General features: G+C 35.8%; 1 non-coding gene across 1 annotated transcript; it reads right to left on the bottom strand.

The window, feature by feature from the left end:
* Positions 1-17,734: 17,734 nt before the first annotated feature.
* Positions 17,735-17,841, bottom strand: LOC118482847. The gene has a single exon (XR_004869023.1). It is a non-coding gene; the product is annotated as a small nucleolar RNA R71 (small nucleolar RNA).
* Positions 17,842-18,660: the final 819 nt, after the last annotated feature.

Raw genomic sequence — 18,660 nt, forward strand, 5'->3', positions numbered from 1 at the left:
CTAGGGGGAGATTGTTGGAACCTGAAGGTTTATTCATGTAGGTTAACAACGTTTAGGGATTGATTATGTAATTAGTTAACTATGTTTTGGGTTAAACATTGTGGGTTGGGCTAGAATAGGTGTCGCATGGGCCAAGAGTGTTTTCGGCCCTAATGTGTTTTGTATATAAACACCCCTAATCACTTGATTAGGGGTTGTTGGTTACGAGTAGAAGGCAAGGCGACACAAGCAATAGGAACCGAGTTCCATCCGATCTTGTATCAGTCATCGTTCCAGTTGAATGCAAGTTTCGGTTTGATTGTTCTTTTATTGATTGTTTATTATTTGATCTTATATTGTTCTTGAATCGACTTGTATTTGAATTCCGCGCTTATACAAGTTTAGATTGATATCATTAAGATCCTCACGGGTTTTACATTTTCCTTTATTTAATTTAATTGATAAAATAAGCCACTTTTGTAAGCCTTTTGGTGTCGTATTCAACTCTTATTCCACCCTACTATAATCACCTGAAACGCATTTTAAAAACATTTGGTCAGCACGAAATACTGGTGAGTACATTCAATTTGTACAAAAGACACATTGTTAAAATTTACAGCATTAAGAGTTTTCACTTTTGCCCATATCTTAAAATTAGCTGGTTCATTTGTCACTCGACCGGATCTATGACTGTGGACATATCACTAATTAGGCTCGCCCACCTAAAGTGATAAATCATTAGTAGTAATGTGCACAATACCCCCACTTATTGCCAGTAATTAAAGATTAGCAAAGACTTAATCACTGCAATGTATATCTGGAAAACATTTAGGGTTTTGCAAACAATTTGGTAAAAAGAGAATGACTCACATTATAAGCATGCAGTCTTGATTTAACAAGCTTCTTGATTTTATGCCTTCTAATTAACTAAGCATTTACTTTATAGTTCTGAATCTTCTGATGATTAAACATCTTGTTTGATAGTATGGTATGGATCAGAGTTTTCTGATAGTTAAACATGTAGTTTAATAGAGTGGTATACGTATTAGTGTTAAATCATATCAAACCTAACGATGGTCACGAGATCAGAACCTTAACAAAATTCACAAAGTATAGTCTTATTTAGACAGCACTTTGGCATTCGTTAGTTGGTTCCCGAATCGATCGGAAAGAATATCCAATCGGTGATTATTGGTTAGAACACCAACGTATAGAAAGAAGAATAGAAGAAATGAGCAAAGAAAAATGAATCCTAAGCTTCCTATTTATAGGTAAGGCAGATTCCTTCCTTAGCTAGGAAGTTTCCTTAACCATTAAGTTTCCTTAACCATTAAGTTTCCTTAATTATTAAGTTTCCTTAACTATTAAGTTTACTTAACCATTAAGTTTACTTAACCATTAAGTTTACTTAACCATTAAGTTTCCTTAACTATTAAGTTTACTTAAACACTAAGTTTACTTAATCGCTAACTATTCTAGTTTAACAGCTTCCTGGTTATGAGTTCTAATTTCTAGATACAATGGAACTCGTATTAGCGTGTTAACTCAATTCAACTTTAACGATAATCACGAGATCAAAACTCACAACAAATGAAAAAGTATAGCCGTATATAGGCAGCACTTAAACATCCGTTGGATCAGTTTCAATCAATCGGATATAGTATCGTGTCCGTGATTAGAGTCATTACCCTGATAAGTAGCAGAGTTTCGGGGTTTTAGGGGTTTCGTTGAAAGAAACAGAGATACAAGAAGTAGGATGTCATTTTGAACGAGCGAACTGGGCAAATTGAACTAGTCCCAAACCCCTGGCTTTATAGCCAATATTTATTTCCTCCCGCGTGTCGCGCTAGGTTCGGCCTTCCCTGGCACGTGTCGCGGGGATGGTTGACCTGGCTTCGACTGCCACCTATCCCACATAGCCTCGACACGTGGCGCAGTGTCGTGACGCGTGTCCTTGGCCGCCCTTCTTGTCCAATCATGTGTTTTTCCTCGATTTTCGTGTCGATACTTATCACGTATGCTCGGTCTTGATGCCAATTAATTTGGTTTTTAATTGTGAATCTAATAAGACTATTTTTATGCGATTTGGTTCGTCGGACGCCAAGATTCCTTAACCGCTAATTTTTCCAGATTGAGTATACAAGTTTCATCGCATGCAGTTCTGGTTTTGATTACGATTTGTTATCAAGACTTTTTTTGAGGGTTGTTACAAATGGGGACAAATTTGACATTTAAAGATGTATAAATTCTTATACACTAGTACATCTGTTTGACTTTTGATTAACAGATTGATGGAAACACATATTTGAAACCTCTATTGGGTTAAAAATAGAGTTTTAAAGAGAACAATGGTTGATTTTACAAAAACAGCGGTTAACAAAGGTTAAATTGAGTTTTGAACATTGAAACATACATTTCATTCATTTGAACAAAGTTTTTGTTTTTGGCGATTTTTAACAATCTTTTCATGATTTTAAAATAAGATTTTGATTTTTAGAAAAAAAACATTTCAATGTTTTTATTAATAAAAGCCATTTTGATGAGTTTTCAGGAAGTATTTTCATGTTTTTTGATATTCAAATGATGTTAAGTGCTAGGGAAACCTCTATTTGCACTTTTAAAATGCCTACAGACGATGTAGGATCGCTGTTAGGACCCGAACGAGTCGTTCAGAAGAGCTTTATATCCAATTCAAAGGCGGAATCAGTGAACTGAACGTAGAAACAGCTTGATACTCTTTAATTTGTCTCTATTATTGATTATAACAACAATTACAACCTGGACAAATTTTGGCAGCACTTCGTTACAAATTCTGAAGTCGTACCAATGAAAATGTCAAGTGTCCTATTTATAGTGTGGTGATTTCGCTTGAAATGGACCAAAGCAGTTTCAAGCGGAATCAGATACTTCTGATTTCGCTTGAAATGGTCTTGGATCATTTCAAGCAGGATCACAACCTTATCCACTAAAAACTGTTTCTCGAACCTCGGACACTGATTATCCTATTCTATCCTAGTACATGATACAAGACGAAGTCAACAGACATAGTGCACTAACAGACTCCCCCTTGAATGTTGACGAAGTCTTCAGTGTCTAGTCTTCAGCATGACACATCTTCAGTCTTGATCATTCTGCCTTCTCATCCAAATTGTAACATTGTAAGCATCCTTCAATCTTTGTCTTCTTCTTATTAGCTTCAGGCTCCCCCTTTAATCAAGCTTCCGTGCTTTAGGGATCGACACCTTGCTTTCTGGTTACAAGCTTTCCCTTGCTTTGAGCTCGACACCTTGCTTTCAGGATTGTAGTCTGGACTCTTACCTGCAATCACTCATACAGTTATAAGTAACATCATTTTAAGCTTCAATATCCAGGAACATTATCTTGGCAATTCAATCTTTCTAACAATATAAGCATCCAAATCCCTCACAATTAATCATCCAAGTCCAACCTATTGACCTTGGAGATTATCACAAACTGGTTTTGAAATTTTTGATTTTTTTAATTCAAGTTTCAAATTAATGAACTTGTTTTATTTTCAGAAACACAATCAGCTTACTCAGATTTTGAAACTCAGCATTTCAGACATCGATTGTCGAAAATAAAGTAGAATAAAAAATCTTTTTGTATTTTTCTGAAAATATAAAGCAGTAAAGAAATATGTACAAACATATTTACAAACAATATTTTTGTTTGAGTATACGTCAGAGGATCATATCAGTTTTTGACAAGTCACAAGTACCGTTGAGCTTAGTTACACATTAAGAATTAGACAATTCACTTAGATTGTCGATATACTGATCCACTTAAATTTTCACACAAATTTCAACTGATTCAGGATACGAATTAGGTGTTTTAAGAACTTAAACTCATTCATGTGTCCCACCTCTTGTATATACTCCCGTATCCAGATCCCAATATTCAGTCTTACAGGTGAATATACCTAGACGATATCTGTAAGGGGTTAGATGCGAAACCGTGAGAGCTCAGGTCAGAACTTCCGTTCAGCAGAGAGATGATGGTTCGACTTTAGGTGTGTCCCCTTTAGAGGATCTTTTCTTCAACAGCAATGATTATCAATTTTATTGTTTCATCATTTTTGCTGAGGGCGACGCTGTATTTCAAGCAATGCGAAAAGTATTATTCGGGGACTAGGTCAGAACTTCCATTCAGCAGAAGTCCCGGAATACTACCCCAGATATCACTGAGTATAAAGACCTAGTATCTCAGAAAGAGGGACCCTTCAAATGAGATTTCAGGGGTTACCTATATATCCAAGTAGTGTTCCCCACGAAATAAGCAAAATTCAAACTTGCTTAGGTTTATATCCTGAAAAAGTTTACTAAATGTATAAAAACCTACCGGCATATCATCAGTGAGACTGTTTAACGCTATTTAATCATTACATTTCTTTAGCATACTGTAACTGTCTACTGATGTACTATCATTTCCTCTTTTTTTTCACAAAACTCAATTTTTTTGAATTTTATCATGTTTTTGGTTTTTTCAAATTTTCTAATGTTTTTGGATTTTCTGACAATTTTTCTCCCCCTAAAATGCAAAACCATTAAAAGAAAATTTTGACAACCAATACTGATAGCTTTGTCTCGCCATCCATTTTCTGCTTCTCGTGTACTGAATTACAGAAAATATAACATACCCCCATGATTTACAACCCATTGATTTTCGACAGTTTAAAAACCGTTTTTCAATCTTGTGAAAGTAATCATGTTTGTTCCGCCGTGAGGGTTTCGGCATATTCAATCAACACATATTTTTTTAATTTTCTATTTTTGACAAAAATTAAAAACAAACGTATTTTTGGTTTTTCAAGTTTTTAACAAACTAAAAACAAACATATTTTTTTTGGTTTTTAATTTTCAATTTTTTTGGGTTTTTGAAAATATTGTTTATTCATATACAGAAAAACAAATAAACTTCATGTTTCAACCAACACAGGGTCCAGCAGCCTCTTCCTTCTCTCCATCTGCCAGGCTGCTCCAACTATCATTCTCACAGTCTTTGTTTTTGTTGAGCACCTGCACATTCAACTAATTCAATTACTTGAACAATTTAGCCCAGGTCTGTTGAACCTTAGGCATTTCAACACAATAATTTTCATTTAATTTTGGAAAATCTTTGTCATTTTGTACAAAGACTTTTTCATCTTTGACCTCAACTTTCTCAACTTTTACCGAAGTCACTTGTTTCTTAATAGACCATTTTTGACCTCTTGGTGTACCTCTTTTATAAAAATGTGTCTCTTTTTGATCACTTTGATTTTGAACAACAACTTTTGGTTTCGAAAACTGTTGGGGTTTTGTCATATCAACTGATGTTTTCCAACTTTGTGTTGTTCTGAATCTGGGTGTGTGAGAATTGCAGATCTGTCTTGAATCGAACCTGTTTAGGTCTGATTTCCAATTTTGATTTGAAGCAAACTTGTTTGTATTGTACCTCCAAGTTTGTTTCGAATCAAATCTGGTTGACTTTTATCTCACATCCTCAGATTTCTGTGTTTCCACATTTTCAGACTTTTCTTTTAAATCAACATCCACAGGTTTCAAATTTGGACACTTTCGTGCAAGATGTCCAATTTGATCACATTTGAAACATGTTCTTTTTGACACATCTTTGACCTGTGGTTGTTGCTTTTTCTTTTGAGCTAAGAACTCGTCAATAGACTGTCGTCTAAATTTTAATTCTTTCTCTTCTTCTGTCGTTGTTCCATGAACAAAACTCATTTTTGCCTGATAATTTGGCACTTCATTTCTTTTCCAACTTTGTTTCTTTTTATAACCCAACCCAGCCTTCATGTTTTTCTTCTTAAAACCCGGTTTGTTATAAAAAGTTTTGTGACCTTTTCCAGCAAACTTTGAAATTTCAGATTTTTCAATCTCAACCATTTTGAAAACTTTGTCAATCTTTTCTGAAATCACATTCTGAATTGGGAATACAACATCTAAGAATAATTTGTCTGATCCAATCATGGTATACGCCAATCCTTTTGAATCTTCATTCAATTTTTTCTCGGATTTTGTGTTTTTCAGATATCCATCATGAAAATTACCTTCATTTTCATCCTGTGATTCAGATTTACCTGTATCAACTGACTCTTCTTTCAACACACTTTCAACAACTTTACCTACCACCTCTGAATCACTAGAATCATCAGATTTGGAATAGGTTATGTCAATATTGTCTAGCAATTGATCTACCATGTTGAAAGCTTTTTCGACCTTTTCTTCATCATAAAATGCAAACTTTTCCGGTGGTGGAACATGATGAAACTCTGAGCCAATGCCTTTCTTGTTTTGCTCAGACTCACCATCTCCCGGTTTTATATTGAAAATTCTTTCAAGCACATATGACGACACATGATAACTTTTTAACTTGTTGTTATCCTATTCTAAATCAGCAATCTGTCGCTTTAGCTTAGCAACATCCTCAATATAGGAATTAACAACACCTTGTTTAATTTCATACATTCGTTTAAGCTCTTTAGTTGTTTCAGAAAGATAATTCATTCTTGATTGAGCATATTTCATTTCATCTTTCACTTTTTTCATATAACTCTTTTGTAATATGATATGCCAATTTCATAGAGTCATATTCTTTCTTCATTTCTTTACATGCATTTTCTTTTTGTGAACATTCTTCTGTCTTTTTCAAAACATTTTCTTTCAAAACTTCATTTTCTTTTTCTAACTTTTTACATTTTTCTGAATGTTTTTCATCATTTTCTTTTAAACTTTTTCTTTTTCTAGCATTTCTTTGCATTTTTCTTTAAAAATGTTTTCAATTTTTGTGAATTCAATATCTCTTGTTCTGATCTTTTTATCCTTTTCAGTACAAGCACTGCACGTTTCCATGCATTTCTTGCACTGTTCAACAGTTTCAGTCAAGATGTTAGAATCAGAATTTACCTCAGTGATTGGCACTTCGGTGTTTTCAGCTTTCTCTGTCTGCTTCAGATCAACAACATTCTGCATTTCTTTAACACTAACTTCATCACGAGCATCACCATCTTCCAAATTTTCATTTTTTTCTTCAACCAAACTTTCAATTTCCTTCTCATCTTCTACAATCTGCTGTTCTTCAGTAACAACTTTTTTAACCTCTTCATTCACAACAACCTCTTCACTTTTGATTTTCTTCACACCTCAACTTCAACAGCTTCTGTGTTAACCTCTTCAGCAATCTTCTTCAGATTGTTCACCATTTTTTCAGCATTCTTCTTCATTCTCTCTTCATCCCTTTTTCTCAGACACGATGTCATGGCATATCTGATTTCCTTTTCATGCCTTTTTGCATATGTGTCATCTTTCAAAACATTTCTATAGTATTCAGCTCTTAAAGGAATTATGAGAAGAACATCTTCAAAGATTATGTCTTTCTTTGGAACAACTGGTTTTCCTTCTCGGTTGAAGTAGCACTCTCTCTTTTTATCCCATCTTTTGCTGCTGACGGCATACTCATACTCTTCCTGCATCTCATCCATTCTATTCAAAGCAATGTTTCTTTCGCGATAAGTTTTCTCACTCAAAATCTCTTCTCGAGTTTTCTCTTTGATCTCAGCAACCACATTTTCTTCTTTGTTTTCACCTGTGTCTTTGTCTTTATTATCTTCTTTAATCTCAGCAACTAAAACAAACTTTCTTTCCTCAGTCATGGCTCTACCATGAGCTGTTTTTTTCGAATATTTTCCAAACGATCTTCTTCGAATTACAAAACAAGCTTTTGATTTTTCTCTGGGTTTATCTTCAATCATTTTCGGCTCTTCTCTACTTCGGTGGTAGATCGCCTTTCGGTAGTAATCATCATTGAACGGATGTTCATTTCCACCAACTGCAAAATTTGTGCATTCTCTCTTAAAATGACCTTTCTGCTTACATTTGAAGCAGGTCACTTTGGATTTATCAAATCCAAGCTTTGTTGATGCACCTCCAAGAGATTGTCTCCCGGTAATCTCCATATACCTCTGCGCTCTTCGGATGCAACTTGCTAAACACCAACGGATGTCAATGAGTTCCATCTCCTCCGGATCAATCTGGTCATAGTCTTCTTTGGTCAATTCGGAGTTTCCAATTTTGCCAGCTACAAAACCTTCATATGATTCCAGAACAGATGCAAGGAAACTCATTTGCTGCTTTGCTGCATTGATGCTCATTGCAGGAGAATTCTTCAATTTGAGAGCAATGTTGCACAGAATCTCTTCTGCCTCATCAGAACTTGCTTTTGAAGCCGATGAATGATAGCCCGGATCATAACTTGATGAGCTTTTCTCGGGTTCTTTTGTCTCTCACCACTGAATGTTGTCTTTGGAGAACTGAAAACTTTCTCTGAAGGTAAACTTCCTTTGTAGTACAATCCAACATTCTGTTGACGAGAAGAACTGCTCATCTTGTTCTGTTTCTGCAATTCAAGCTCATGAGTTTCAATCTTTTCAAACAATTTGTCAAGAGAGATTGTTTCATACAAAGCATCATTTTTCAAAATAAAAACAAATGTTTGCCACTGATCAGCTCGTGGTAACGCTTCAATCACTTTGTCTATAAGTTCCTCTCTTGTTTTCACTATTTCAAATCTCTCAAGTTCAATTTTAAGATGACAGAACCTCTCAATCATTTGCCTCACAGTCTCTCCTTTTAAACTATCAAATAGATCAAATTCTTTTTTAAGCAATGCAATTTTGTTCTTTTTAATCTGTTTACCCCCCTCAGCTTTAACACGTAAAGCTTCCCAAACAGATTTAGATGATCCATCATGGTTAAGTAACGCGAAAATATCATTTCTGATTGCCGACTGGATCAACGCAATCATTCTCTGTTCAGCAGCAAATTCAGATTTATCCTCTCTGGATAACTTCTTGAATGGAAGTTCTTCGCCTTTATCATCTTTTGGCCGTTCGTATCCAAACTCTAAGCAGAACCAGCTCTCATGCGCATACGCTTTCGCCCAGTTGAGAAACCGTTCTTTCCACCAAGTATAATCTTCAATGCTTTCCAGCGTTGGTGGCTTAGAGTGTGTTCCGTAGAAGTTATCATGCTTGATGTTCTCATTGATTGCTTTCGTGATGGTTTTTGGGGAAACAGTTGTAATCTCGGAAGACTCAGATGTGAACGCGTTGAAAAATGTATTATAGAATTCTTCAGCCATGGTTTGATCCTTGAATAACCTGGACACAAACAATCAAACAAACACAATCAGTCCAAATAATATCAAATAATCTAAAACAGACTGACACTCGGTTGACGTGAAATGATTTCGACACAAAATATCCAACTTCAAGCGAAATCACAAGATGACAAGTTGAAGCGGAATCAGTTGTCTAACACTTAAAGCGGAATCACTAAGACAACATCTTCAAGTGAAATCAGACAATGACACTTCAAGCGGAATCACTTTGTTTGACAACTCAAGCGAAATCACAAGTTGACCAGTTGAAGCGAAATCAAATGCTATTTTCTAGCTGGATATCTGTTTCGAGCGGAATCAGACGCAAATTCCAAGCGGAATCAACATTTCAAGCGAAATCATGTTGATTTTTCAAGCGAAATAACTATGTTCGTTCAAGCGAAATCTGGTTTTCTGTCCAATTTTGTCACTTTTAATTAGTATTTTGGTCTCAAACTCTCAAGGCTTTGTTAATATACTGTTATGCATGTTCGGTGAAAAATACATTCCATTTTGACCATGAAATCTTGTTCAGTTTGAAAAAGAAGGTGTAGAAGTCAGAAAATAGATGATATCAAGCTAAACTCTTCTTCCTGAGCTCTGATACCACTTGTAGGATCGCTGTTAGGACCCGAACGAGTCATTCAGAAGAGTTTTATATCCAATTCAAAGGCGGAATCACAACCTTATCCACTAAAAACTGTTTCTCGAACCTCGGACACTGATTATCCTATTCTATCTTATTACATGATACAAGACGAAGTCAACAGACATAGTGCACTAACAGACGATCCCTGCAAATAGTGAAAATGAGTCAGTTTTGCATAGAATCTAAAGCATTGTCTGCTTTGGATTTTGTTTTTTGATATTCAAATGATGTTAAGTGCTAGTGAAACCTCTATTTGCACTTTTACAATGCCTACAGACGATTCCTGCAAATAGTGAAAATGAGTTAGTTTTGCATAGAATCTAAAGCATTGTCTGCTTTGGATTTGGTCCTTTCTTCCACTGCATTAATTCTTTGGGAATGGTCTTTTGTGATGAGTAGTTGTTGAACTATCTCAAATTGTTGTTTTGACCCTCTGCAAGTGCTTTTGCACTTGGGTCAACTGTTGTTTAACCATTTCCAATGAGTTGATCATATTCATGAGGATGCCTGTTAATCCTTGTCTTCTTGAGCATGTGCACATATTAATTATACCTATAAGGTACTCTGTTACATGGTGGTTTTCCATATCCTCTGGGGTATGTGTTTGAAGATGGTGCATCTGAGACTTGAACATCCATGTGAATAGGATATTTGTTCAAGGCTTGTGTGACAGGTGTTTGACCAAACTCAAATCTTTTGGGAATTGGTTGTGATTTTCTTTCGAAAGGACCAACATGCCTTTTCACTGCCATTCTTCCTTTTGACCTATTCTTGTTTATATCATAGGGTTTTAGGAATGAGCATTGTTGCATCACATGATAGGCTTTCCCACAGATGGTGCACCCAGATGTTGACTCACACATATTGTTTACTCTGTTGACATCATATGATTTTAACTTAAAATAGTCTTTTGTCATATGATTTTTCTTTTCACAGCAGATGTTTTAACATCTATTTGAGGGTTGGTGACAAAAATAATTTTTATCTTGAGTGGCTTGAGACCATTTGGATTAGTAAAATAACCTGGTTTGAAATTTTGAAGTACATCACATTCATTAGACCATGTGGGTTTAAATTCGTATTTTTGTTTTTCAGCTTGAATGGAACTTTTTGGTTTTTCAAGAGTGATCTTTCTACCACTAGGTTCTGTGATCTTGATTCTTTTCACCATTTGAGTTGGTTGGAATGATCTCAGCCATTTCTGAATCAATGGAACTGTTGGAAGGTTGTTCATTATCATGTTTTCTAAACCCTACTCCAAACTTCACATTGCTTTTGATTTGTTTTTTCAAGAAGCATCTCATAACCATTACAAGATTCTACCCATTTTCACAGGTAATTTGAGTGGATTCCAACTCCTTTTTGCAACTTTGATATTTCTCTATCATAGTGTTAGGGGATTAATTTTTAATAGTATGGATCACATATCCTTAGATCTGGCCTGGATCAATGATACTTAACAGATGGTGCAGGAAGTCTGAGGATTAAAGATCCTTATTATTATTTATATTTACAAACAATTGTATCCTATGTTTAAACTTGTATTCGCATGAGTTTAACGAATTGGACTTGTTCTATGCTGGAATATCGCAGAATATGCTCTTAATTGGCACGTGCTTGACGAGTGCAGCTGTTATGTTGAACATGGGGATACTTGCACATATTTCGGATTGTTTGTTAACTTGTTGTTTCTATTTATAAGGGGATAACGATTTCATTTTAGGCATATAGTAAGCTTTCATACGAACACATAACACTCACACTCTCTCTTGCAAACTGTAAACACTAGCCATTATTGTATTGAGCTCATTATCTTAAGAAGTTGTACTTGAATCACTATTTACTTTTCGATACATTTGGTGATTGGTAGTTTCCATCACCCGAGGTTTTTTGTGTCGGGGATCTATCAAGGATCAAGGGCTTTTCCCTTGTACAAATATCGGTGTTCATTGTCATTTTTACTTTAAAAATTTGATCACATTATTGTTCATACCCATTAGCACTCTATCTCACAATCAAAATTTGGTTACATTATCCTTAAACTGATTTTTTACCAAAACAATTTAGCGCCCACCGTGGGGCAAGCAGTACTTCAATTCTAAAAACCTTTTTGTGTTCATTTGTATTCATTTTCATCAACTCCATGGCCTCTTAGGGAAAATCCACTTCAAGTGCTATGCCGTCAGTTACCTTATCTCAAACAAGTGCATCATTACCTCCTATTCCCCCACCATTCCAGAAGAATGTGGAAAACGCTCAGAAGAAGACATCATCTGTCTTCCAAAGATCCAAAACTTTTGCTAATTCATCTTCTACTAATACTAACAATGATATTTTTGTTTTGTTTTCGCAGATCTAAAGCTACATGGAGCAGCAAGACAAACCAATCAGAGGATCCTTTGCGAGATTGATGATATCAAGAAGCAAAAGAGGCCAGCAGAGGATCAGTATCCATTGGTGCCTAGGGTGTTGGACTTTGTCACTCCAGCAACTGCAACACAAGAATCTTGAGTGTCCATCACACAGCCTCAAGTATCCTCCACCCATCAGTAGGGATCACTTGCGATGTTGGCACGTTAATATTCATCAAAAAAATCCTAAGTTTCTCTGTTTTCTTAGAATTGTCACACAACTTTGAGATTTTCTCGAAAAATCATCATTTTTGTTTATGTTGGCACGTTAATATATATATATATATATATATATATATATATATATATATATATATATATATATATATATATATATATATATATATATATATATATATATATATATATATATATATATATATATATATATATATATATATAGAAAGTATAATGTACTTCAAGTCTTAACCTACATTAACATACATGACAAAAAATATAACGTGCGTTATTATCATAGAACGTGCGTGATTATAGTCCCATGCGTGATTATGTGGTCCCATGCATGATTATGTGGTCTCATGCGTGATTATACCCCTGATCCAACGGTTACCATTGTCTCCTACGTAATGTATGATAAGGCTTTTTGTATGTTAACCTTACTCTATATATATATATATATGACTCCATATATATATATATTTATGATTTTGTGACTTGAACGATTTGATTGGTGACCATTATTGTGTAAATCCGTAACACTCCCGTTTATACGCAATATATCTACGATTTGTGCGCTGTAATATATATACATAAACGTTCACATAATTTATCATCGAAGCACACGAAATCTTGTTAACTTATCTATTTTGTCATTTTTAAAGCAAATATACATAAAATATCTCATATGTATCAAATTTCATGCTCGACAAACAAGTTTCACGTTTAATGCGATTTTTACCGTTTCTACCGCACAAAACGTACAAGCATACATGCGTAAGCTAAATATCTAATATCATGTTAAAACTTAACATATTTTCACATTCTCATGTTTAAATCACATATATCATCTTAACACATAAGTTTTACCCAAAATTTTACCCATACTAGTGTTCATTGAAAAATGTGTATTTTAGCGATCCGGTAACGTTTTTGGGCGTCGGAAGTCACGTATGACTAACCAAACACCAAGTAAACTTAAAATTAGTTAAAATACTTATTTTTAACGAAAAATATCAGTTTACTTACTGATCTAAATCAGTTTTATAAAAATCATTCGAAAAGCCGATTTTTGACCGTTTTAACGCATAGTTTTGCGTTAAACGTTACTATAATCATCCCAACTTGAAATGACTTGATATTTTAACAAAATACATGTTATTTACTAATTAAAATAGTGGTTATAATCAGATTAGTGCAGTTTTTGTGTAAGTCACATAAATCATGCGATTTCACGTATTTTACAACTTTTAAAGCACCAAGTACAACATGCAAAGCTAGCAAACATCATGACAAAGTTATATGTCACTAAACACTTTAAAATAACTTTATTTTAGTGTTTATATTCTGATTAAATCTGATTTTTATGAAATCATAATTATATGATCATTTCATGCTTTCACATCATCATGTAGGTTCACATATGTGCATCTAATACACTCACACATTATCATCATCATCACTCATGATCTAATCATGCTCAAAACTTCACTAAAATCATATTCTTACAAATATTACACATAACACTGTAATCCTTCAAATCATTCATATTCATTCATACTTAGATCTTTCACCTTTAAGATTATATAACAACTTTTACATGCATGCATACATATATACATACATATATACGAAATATGTACACACACACATACTTCCATTAGTTTACTTTTCAACACATCACTTTCAAATATTAGATCTTTTAGAACATTCTTGTATGATATCTAAAAATTCCTTTAATCATCATATTTTTCAAGAAAACAAATAATCAAGAACTTTTTCACCAATAATCAAAATACAACTTATACATATGTATATACACATGTTCGTCCATATACACCTACATGCATACACCCATTTTTAATTTGTTCAAACTCATTTGTTTGTTAGTTTCAAGTTAATGTTTAGATTCAAGAATCAAGAGAAACTTTCACTATCTTCTTTATCACTATGAATCAAGAACAATATTTTAAGGAAAATATAATATACCTTCAAGATTTTTAATGGGTTTTTGATAAAGATGATTATTTAGGGTCTTGTTCTTGCTCGAATCTACTTGAAATCACCTCCAAACCTCCTTACAAGCTAGAAATCACCATGTATAGCCCTTGAATCTTCATGATTTGGATTTGAAAATGAAATGGTAGTGTGTTAAGGGGGTGTTCGGCCGAGAATATGCAAGAGAGAGAGAGAATGAAGTTTTGAATTTGTGTCTTGGAATTGTGAAGTTTATGGAGATGTGATAAAGGGTTAATCATTACCATCATTCTCAAGAATCGACAAGTGTCCAAAGTGCAAGAATCAAGGCTATTTAGACAGCCATGGTGCCGCCACACATGCCCTCTCTCACACTAAATATGTATACATACACTTATATATATAAATTTAGGATTAAAAACAGGTATTTTACTTATTACAGGGTATTTTATCTAGCGTTTTAATCCCGTTTTAGTGCGTTTTAAATTATTTTTATCATTCTATAAAAATAATCACTTCAAATTATTACTGAAATAATTACCAGTTGCCTTAACTGGCTGCGTTGACGGTATTTTGTCTAATTCGCGCATTATCGCGTGGTACGCGCTTAAACTCGAAAAATAGAGTTTCTTAGCATTTTAATTTGTTTTTCCTCACGGATATGATTAAAATTATTATTCTAATCATAGCACACTATTTTTAGGATTTTAACACTGATCGGGTGGTCACCAACGTTCGTTTCGCATTTTAATCGTTACGCGATAAGCATTTGTTTTATCGTTGCCAACATAATTTTTATAAACATCTGAATTTACCAACACATCAGATATCATACATAAATATTACAATCAGTCACAAACAGCCATTTTACATGTTAACTACACAGATTACTATTATACGGTATGGCCTGAAAAGCCGGGTGTCACATTCCCAAGCAAAAACAAGAAACAGAAGACTGACCACGGCCCCGTGCCCAGCGGACACAGGGGCGTGGCCAGGTGTCTGCAGAAAAGAGAAAGTTATAGAACCTTCTATTCCTAGCACGGGGGCGTGCCCAGCTCAACAAGGCTCGTGGTCAATGCTAAGATTCGTAGAATCTTGCAAATCTTGATAGTACAGATACGCTTCTGCACACGGGGCCGTGCCCAGCGAACACGGGGGCGTGTGGAGCTTAATACAGACAATCACAATTAATGAAGAAAGAGAAAGAGGATGGCCACGGGGCCGTGTCCAGTGCACACGGGGCTGTGTCCGGGCTTTTGTGCAGGCTATAAATAGGGGTGCTTGGTTCACTTCAAAGTCATCCCTTGGCAAACAACCTCTCTCCCACTTCACCACACCTCCACCACCACTACAACACCCACATCCACCACCATCATCCATCTTCCACCTTAGAGTGTGTGTAGTAGTCTCGGGATCCAAGATTGATAGTAAGAGTTCTTGTCAATCAAAGGCCATGTTTGGCTAAGCCTCTTACATCACTTGGTGAAGACAAGCATTTAATGTAATACTTTTGATTTTTAATCTTTTCGCACTTTTTATTTGGTTTTGTATTAATGACTTTAATAACTAGTTTCTTATGTTGAAGGTGAAATTTCTTTATCATTTGTCCATGGTATCTTGGCATTACTTTACTGTCTATATAAAGTAAAACATTTTCACCATTCATATCTCTACGATCTATATAGAGATATGTTGGCTACCTGGTCGGGGGTTAAGGGAATGGTTTAGTAAGGTTCTTGCCTTGTTCAGTGTATAGATCCTGCAAGGACCTGGGTCAAGCTTACTAGGACCTCCTTCAATACCCACTAGTATTGGATGGCGGGGGTGCGAATAGCTTGATCCCCTCATATGTAAACTACTATTAATACATTAACCCGACTACTTGGGATTGTGTCCCTGCTGACTCAAACCACTTAGCCGAGGGTAACGTCGCCTTCAAAAGAGGGGCCTACCACTTTACGCATTAATAACTTAATTAATTTTCTTCCAATATTCCGACCCTTTGGGATTGTATCCTTGCTGACTCAAATCACTGGGTTGAGGGTAACGTCACCTTCAAAAGAGGGGCCTACTACTATAACAAAGATAATCTCTTAAAAAGTGCAAAAGTGCGGGAATCATCAAAGGTTACATTAAATGCGAGTCGGATCCAAGTGATTCATCTTGTCTATCTGTTTTTATGTTTATTTTCAGCATTTTAGTTTTTATTTTTCATGTTTAAAACCTTTTCTTAAAATTTTGATTTGATTAGACGTTGAGGATAAACCTGTACTAAAAGCTCTTGTGTCCTTGGACGATCTCAGTATCTTACCAACGCTATACTACGCTCACGATGGGTGCACTTGCCCGTATGTTAGTTTAGTGTTTGTAAAATATCGTGTTTTATAAATTTAAAACTTGACTAATGTGTAAAAAGGGCTTAAAATATTAATAAAAATATATAACACTACATACGCATCAAGTTTTTGGCGCCGTTGCCGGGGACACAAGGATTTTAAGAAAGTTAGGAATCAACTTGCCTAATCGTTTTTTCTTGTTTTTCTATTATTTTAGGATTTTTCTAAATTTTTCAGCTTCTTCAGACTGCAGCACGGAGCCGTGCCTATTCAGACACGGGCCATGCCCAGCATCCTTACTGGCAGTTTTTATTTTCCGGGTTACAGAGAGGTGAGAACGGGGTCGTGTCGGTGCAGCACGGGGCCCTGTTGAACTCTCCAGTAACAGGGATTCGGAAAACAATCACTATAACCACAACCACAGGGCTGTGGTTAGCGACCATGGGGCCATGGTGAGACTTCTGACCAGCAATCTTTTTGTTTTTATCGCAGGACTTGGAACCAGGCACCGCACCTAAACTTCCAACGCAGTGCATGAGCTCTAGTTCCAATAAAGACATAAAAGAACCTCTAGAAGAACCCGAACGCTTTCTAAGAAAAAGACTTAAAGCTAAAATACAAGAGAAAGTTTCGGGGGACCCACTCCCAATGGCGGATCAACGTACCCTAATGGATTACCTACAGCCCACGGTAGGTAATCTCGGCGCCGCTATCTAATATGCACCGAATGTCGATGCCAACAACGTCGAACTTCGGCCGCATTTGATTCAAATGCTCCAAAACTCCGCAACTTTCCACAGGCTTGCGGACGAAGTTCCCCACTTACATATTACCAACTTCTTGGAAATATGTGATACTTTCGAATCAATGGGGCATCAAACGACGCCATCCACCTCCGAATGTTCACGTTTTCACTAAAAGACCGAGCTAAGGCTTGGCTTAACACCCTCCCAAGTGGTTCGGTAAACACTTGGGATGAACTAGCCCAAAAGTTTTTATATAAGTATTTCCCTCCTTCTAAAACGGCTAAATTAGTGACTAAAATTAATACATACTCACAAGAGGATGGGGAATCCTTATATGAAACTTGGGAAAGGTTCAAGGAGCTACTAAGAAAGTGCCCTCATCATGGTCTTGCGGTATGGCAACAAGTATCCACCTGCTACAATGAGTTGTTGCCACACACTAGACAAACACTTGATTCTAGCTCCGGGGGACTTCTAGGTAATCGTCGCCCAAATGAAATTTATAATCAAATTGAGGAAATTGCTCAAAACAATTTTCAGTGTCACACTCCCCGAGGCGCAAAATCTATTGCCCCGGGTACCCATAAGGTTGATGAAAGCACTTCTTTACAAGCCCAAATCGAGGCCCTCTCTTCAAAAATAAAAAAAAATAGAAATGACAAAAACAGCCTCGGTTATGTCTTGCGAAGGGTGTGGTGGGCCACATGAAAATTGGAGTTGTATGAAAGAATTGGATAATCAAACCGAAACGGGTACCTACAACCAAGGATGGCGTAACCACCCTAACCTTGGTTGGAGAGAACCTGGTAATAGTAGTAATCAACAAAACCAAAACCAATGAACAAACTTTCAACAACCAAGAAATGAGTCACAAAATTTCTCTCAACAACAACCAAGTGGACTAGAGAGGCTTGAAGATACAATCTCACGCCTCATCTCCAACACCGAAAAGAAAAACTCGGATCGATTCCAACAAATGGAGTCAAGTTTTAGAAATCAACGAGCTAGCATTCAAAACATTGAAAAAAAACTAAATCAACTAGCTCAAAACTTCTCCGAGAGACCACAAGGCGCATTACCCAGCAACACCGAGACAAATCCAAAGGCGCAAGTACATCTCATAACGTTGAGAAACTGTACCCGAGGTCCCGAGGAGGCTCCGCTACCTCCATCCGAGAAAAGCTCACCCATGCAAACCACGAACTCAT

This window comes from Helianthus annuus, chromosome 1 (genome assembly GCF_002127325.2).
Source record: "Helianthus annuus cultivar XRQ/B chromosome 1, HanXRQr2.0-SUNRISE, whole genome shotgun sequence".
Classification (NCBI taxonomy): domain Eukaryota; kingdom Viridiplantae; phylum Streptophyta; class Magnoliopsida; order Asterales; family Asteraceae; genus Helianthus; species Helianthus annuus.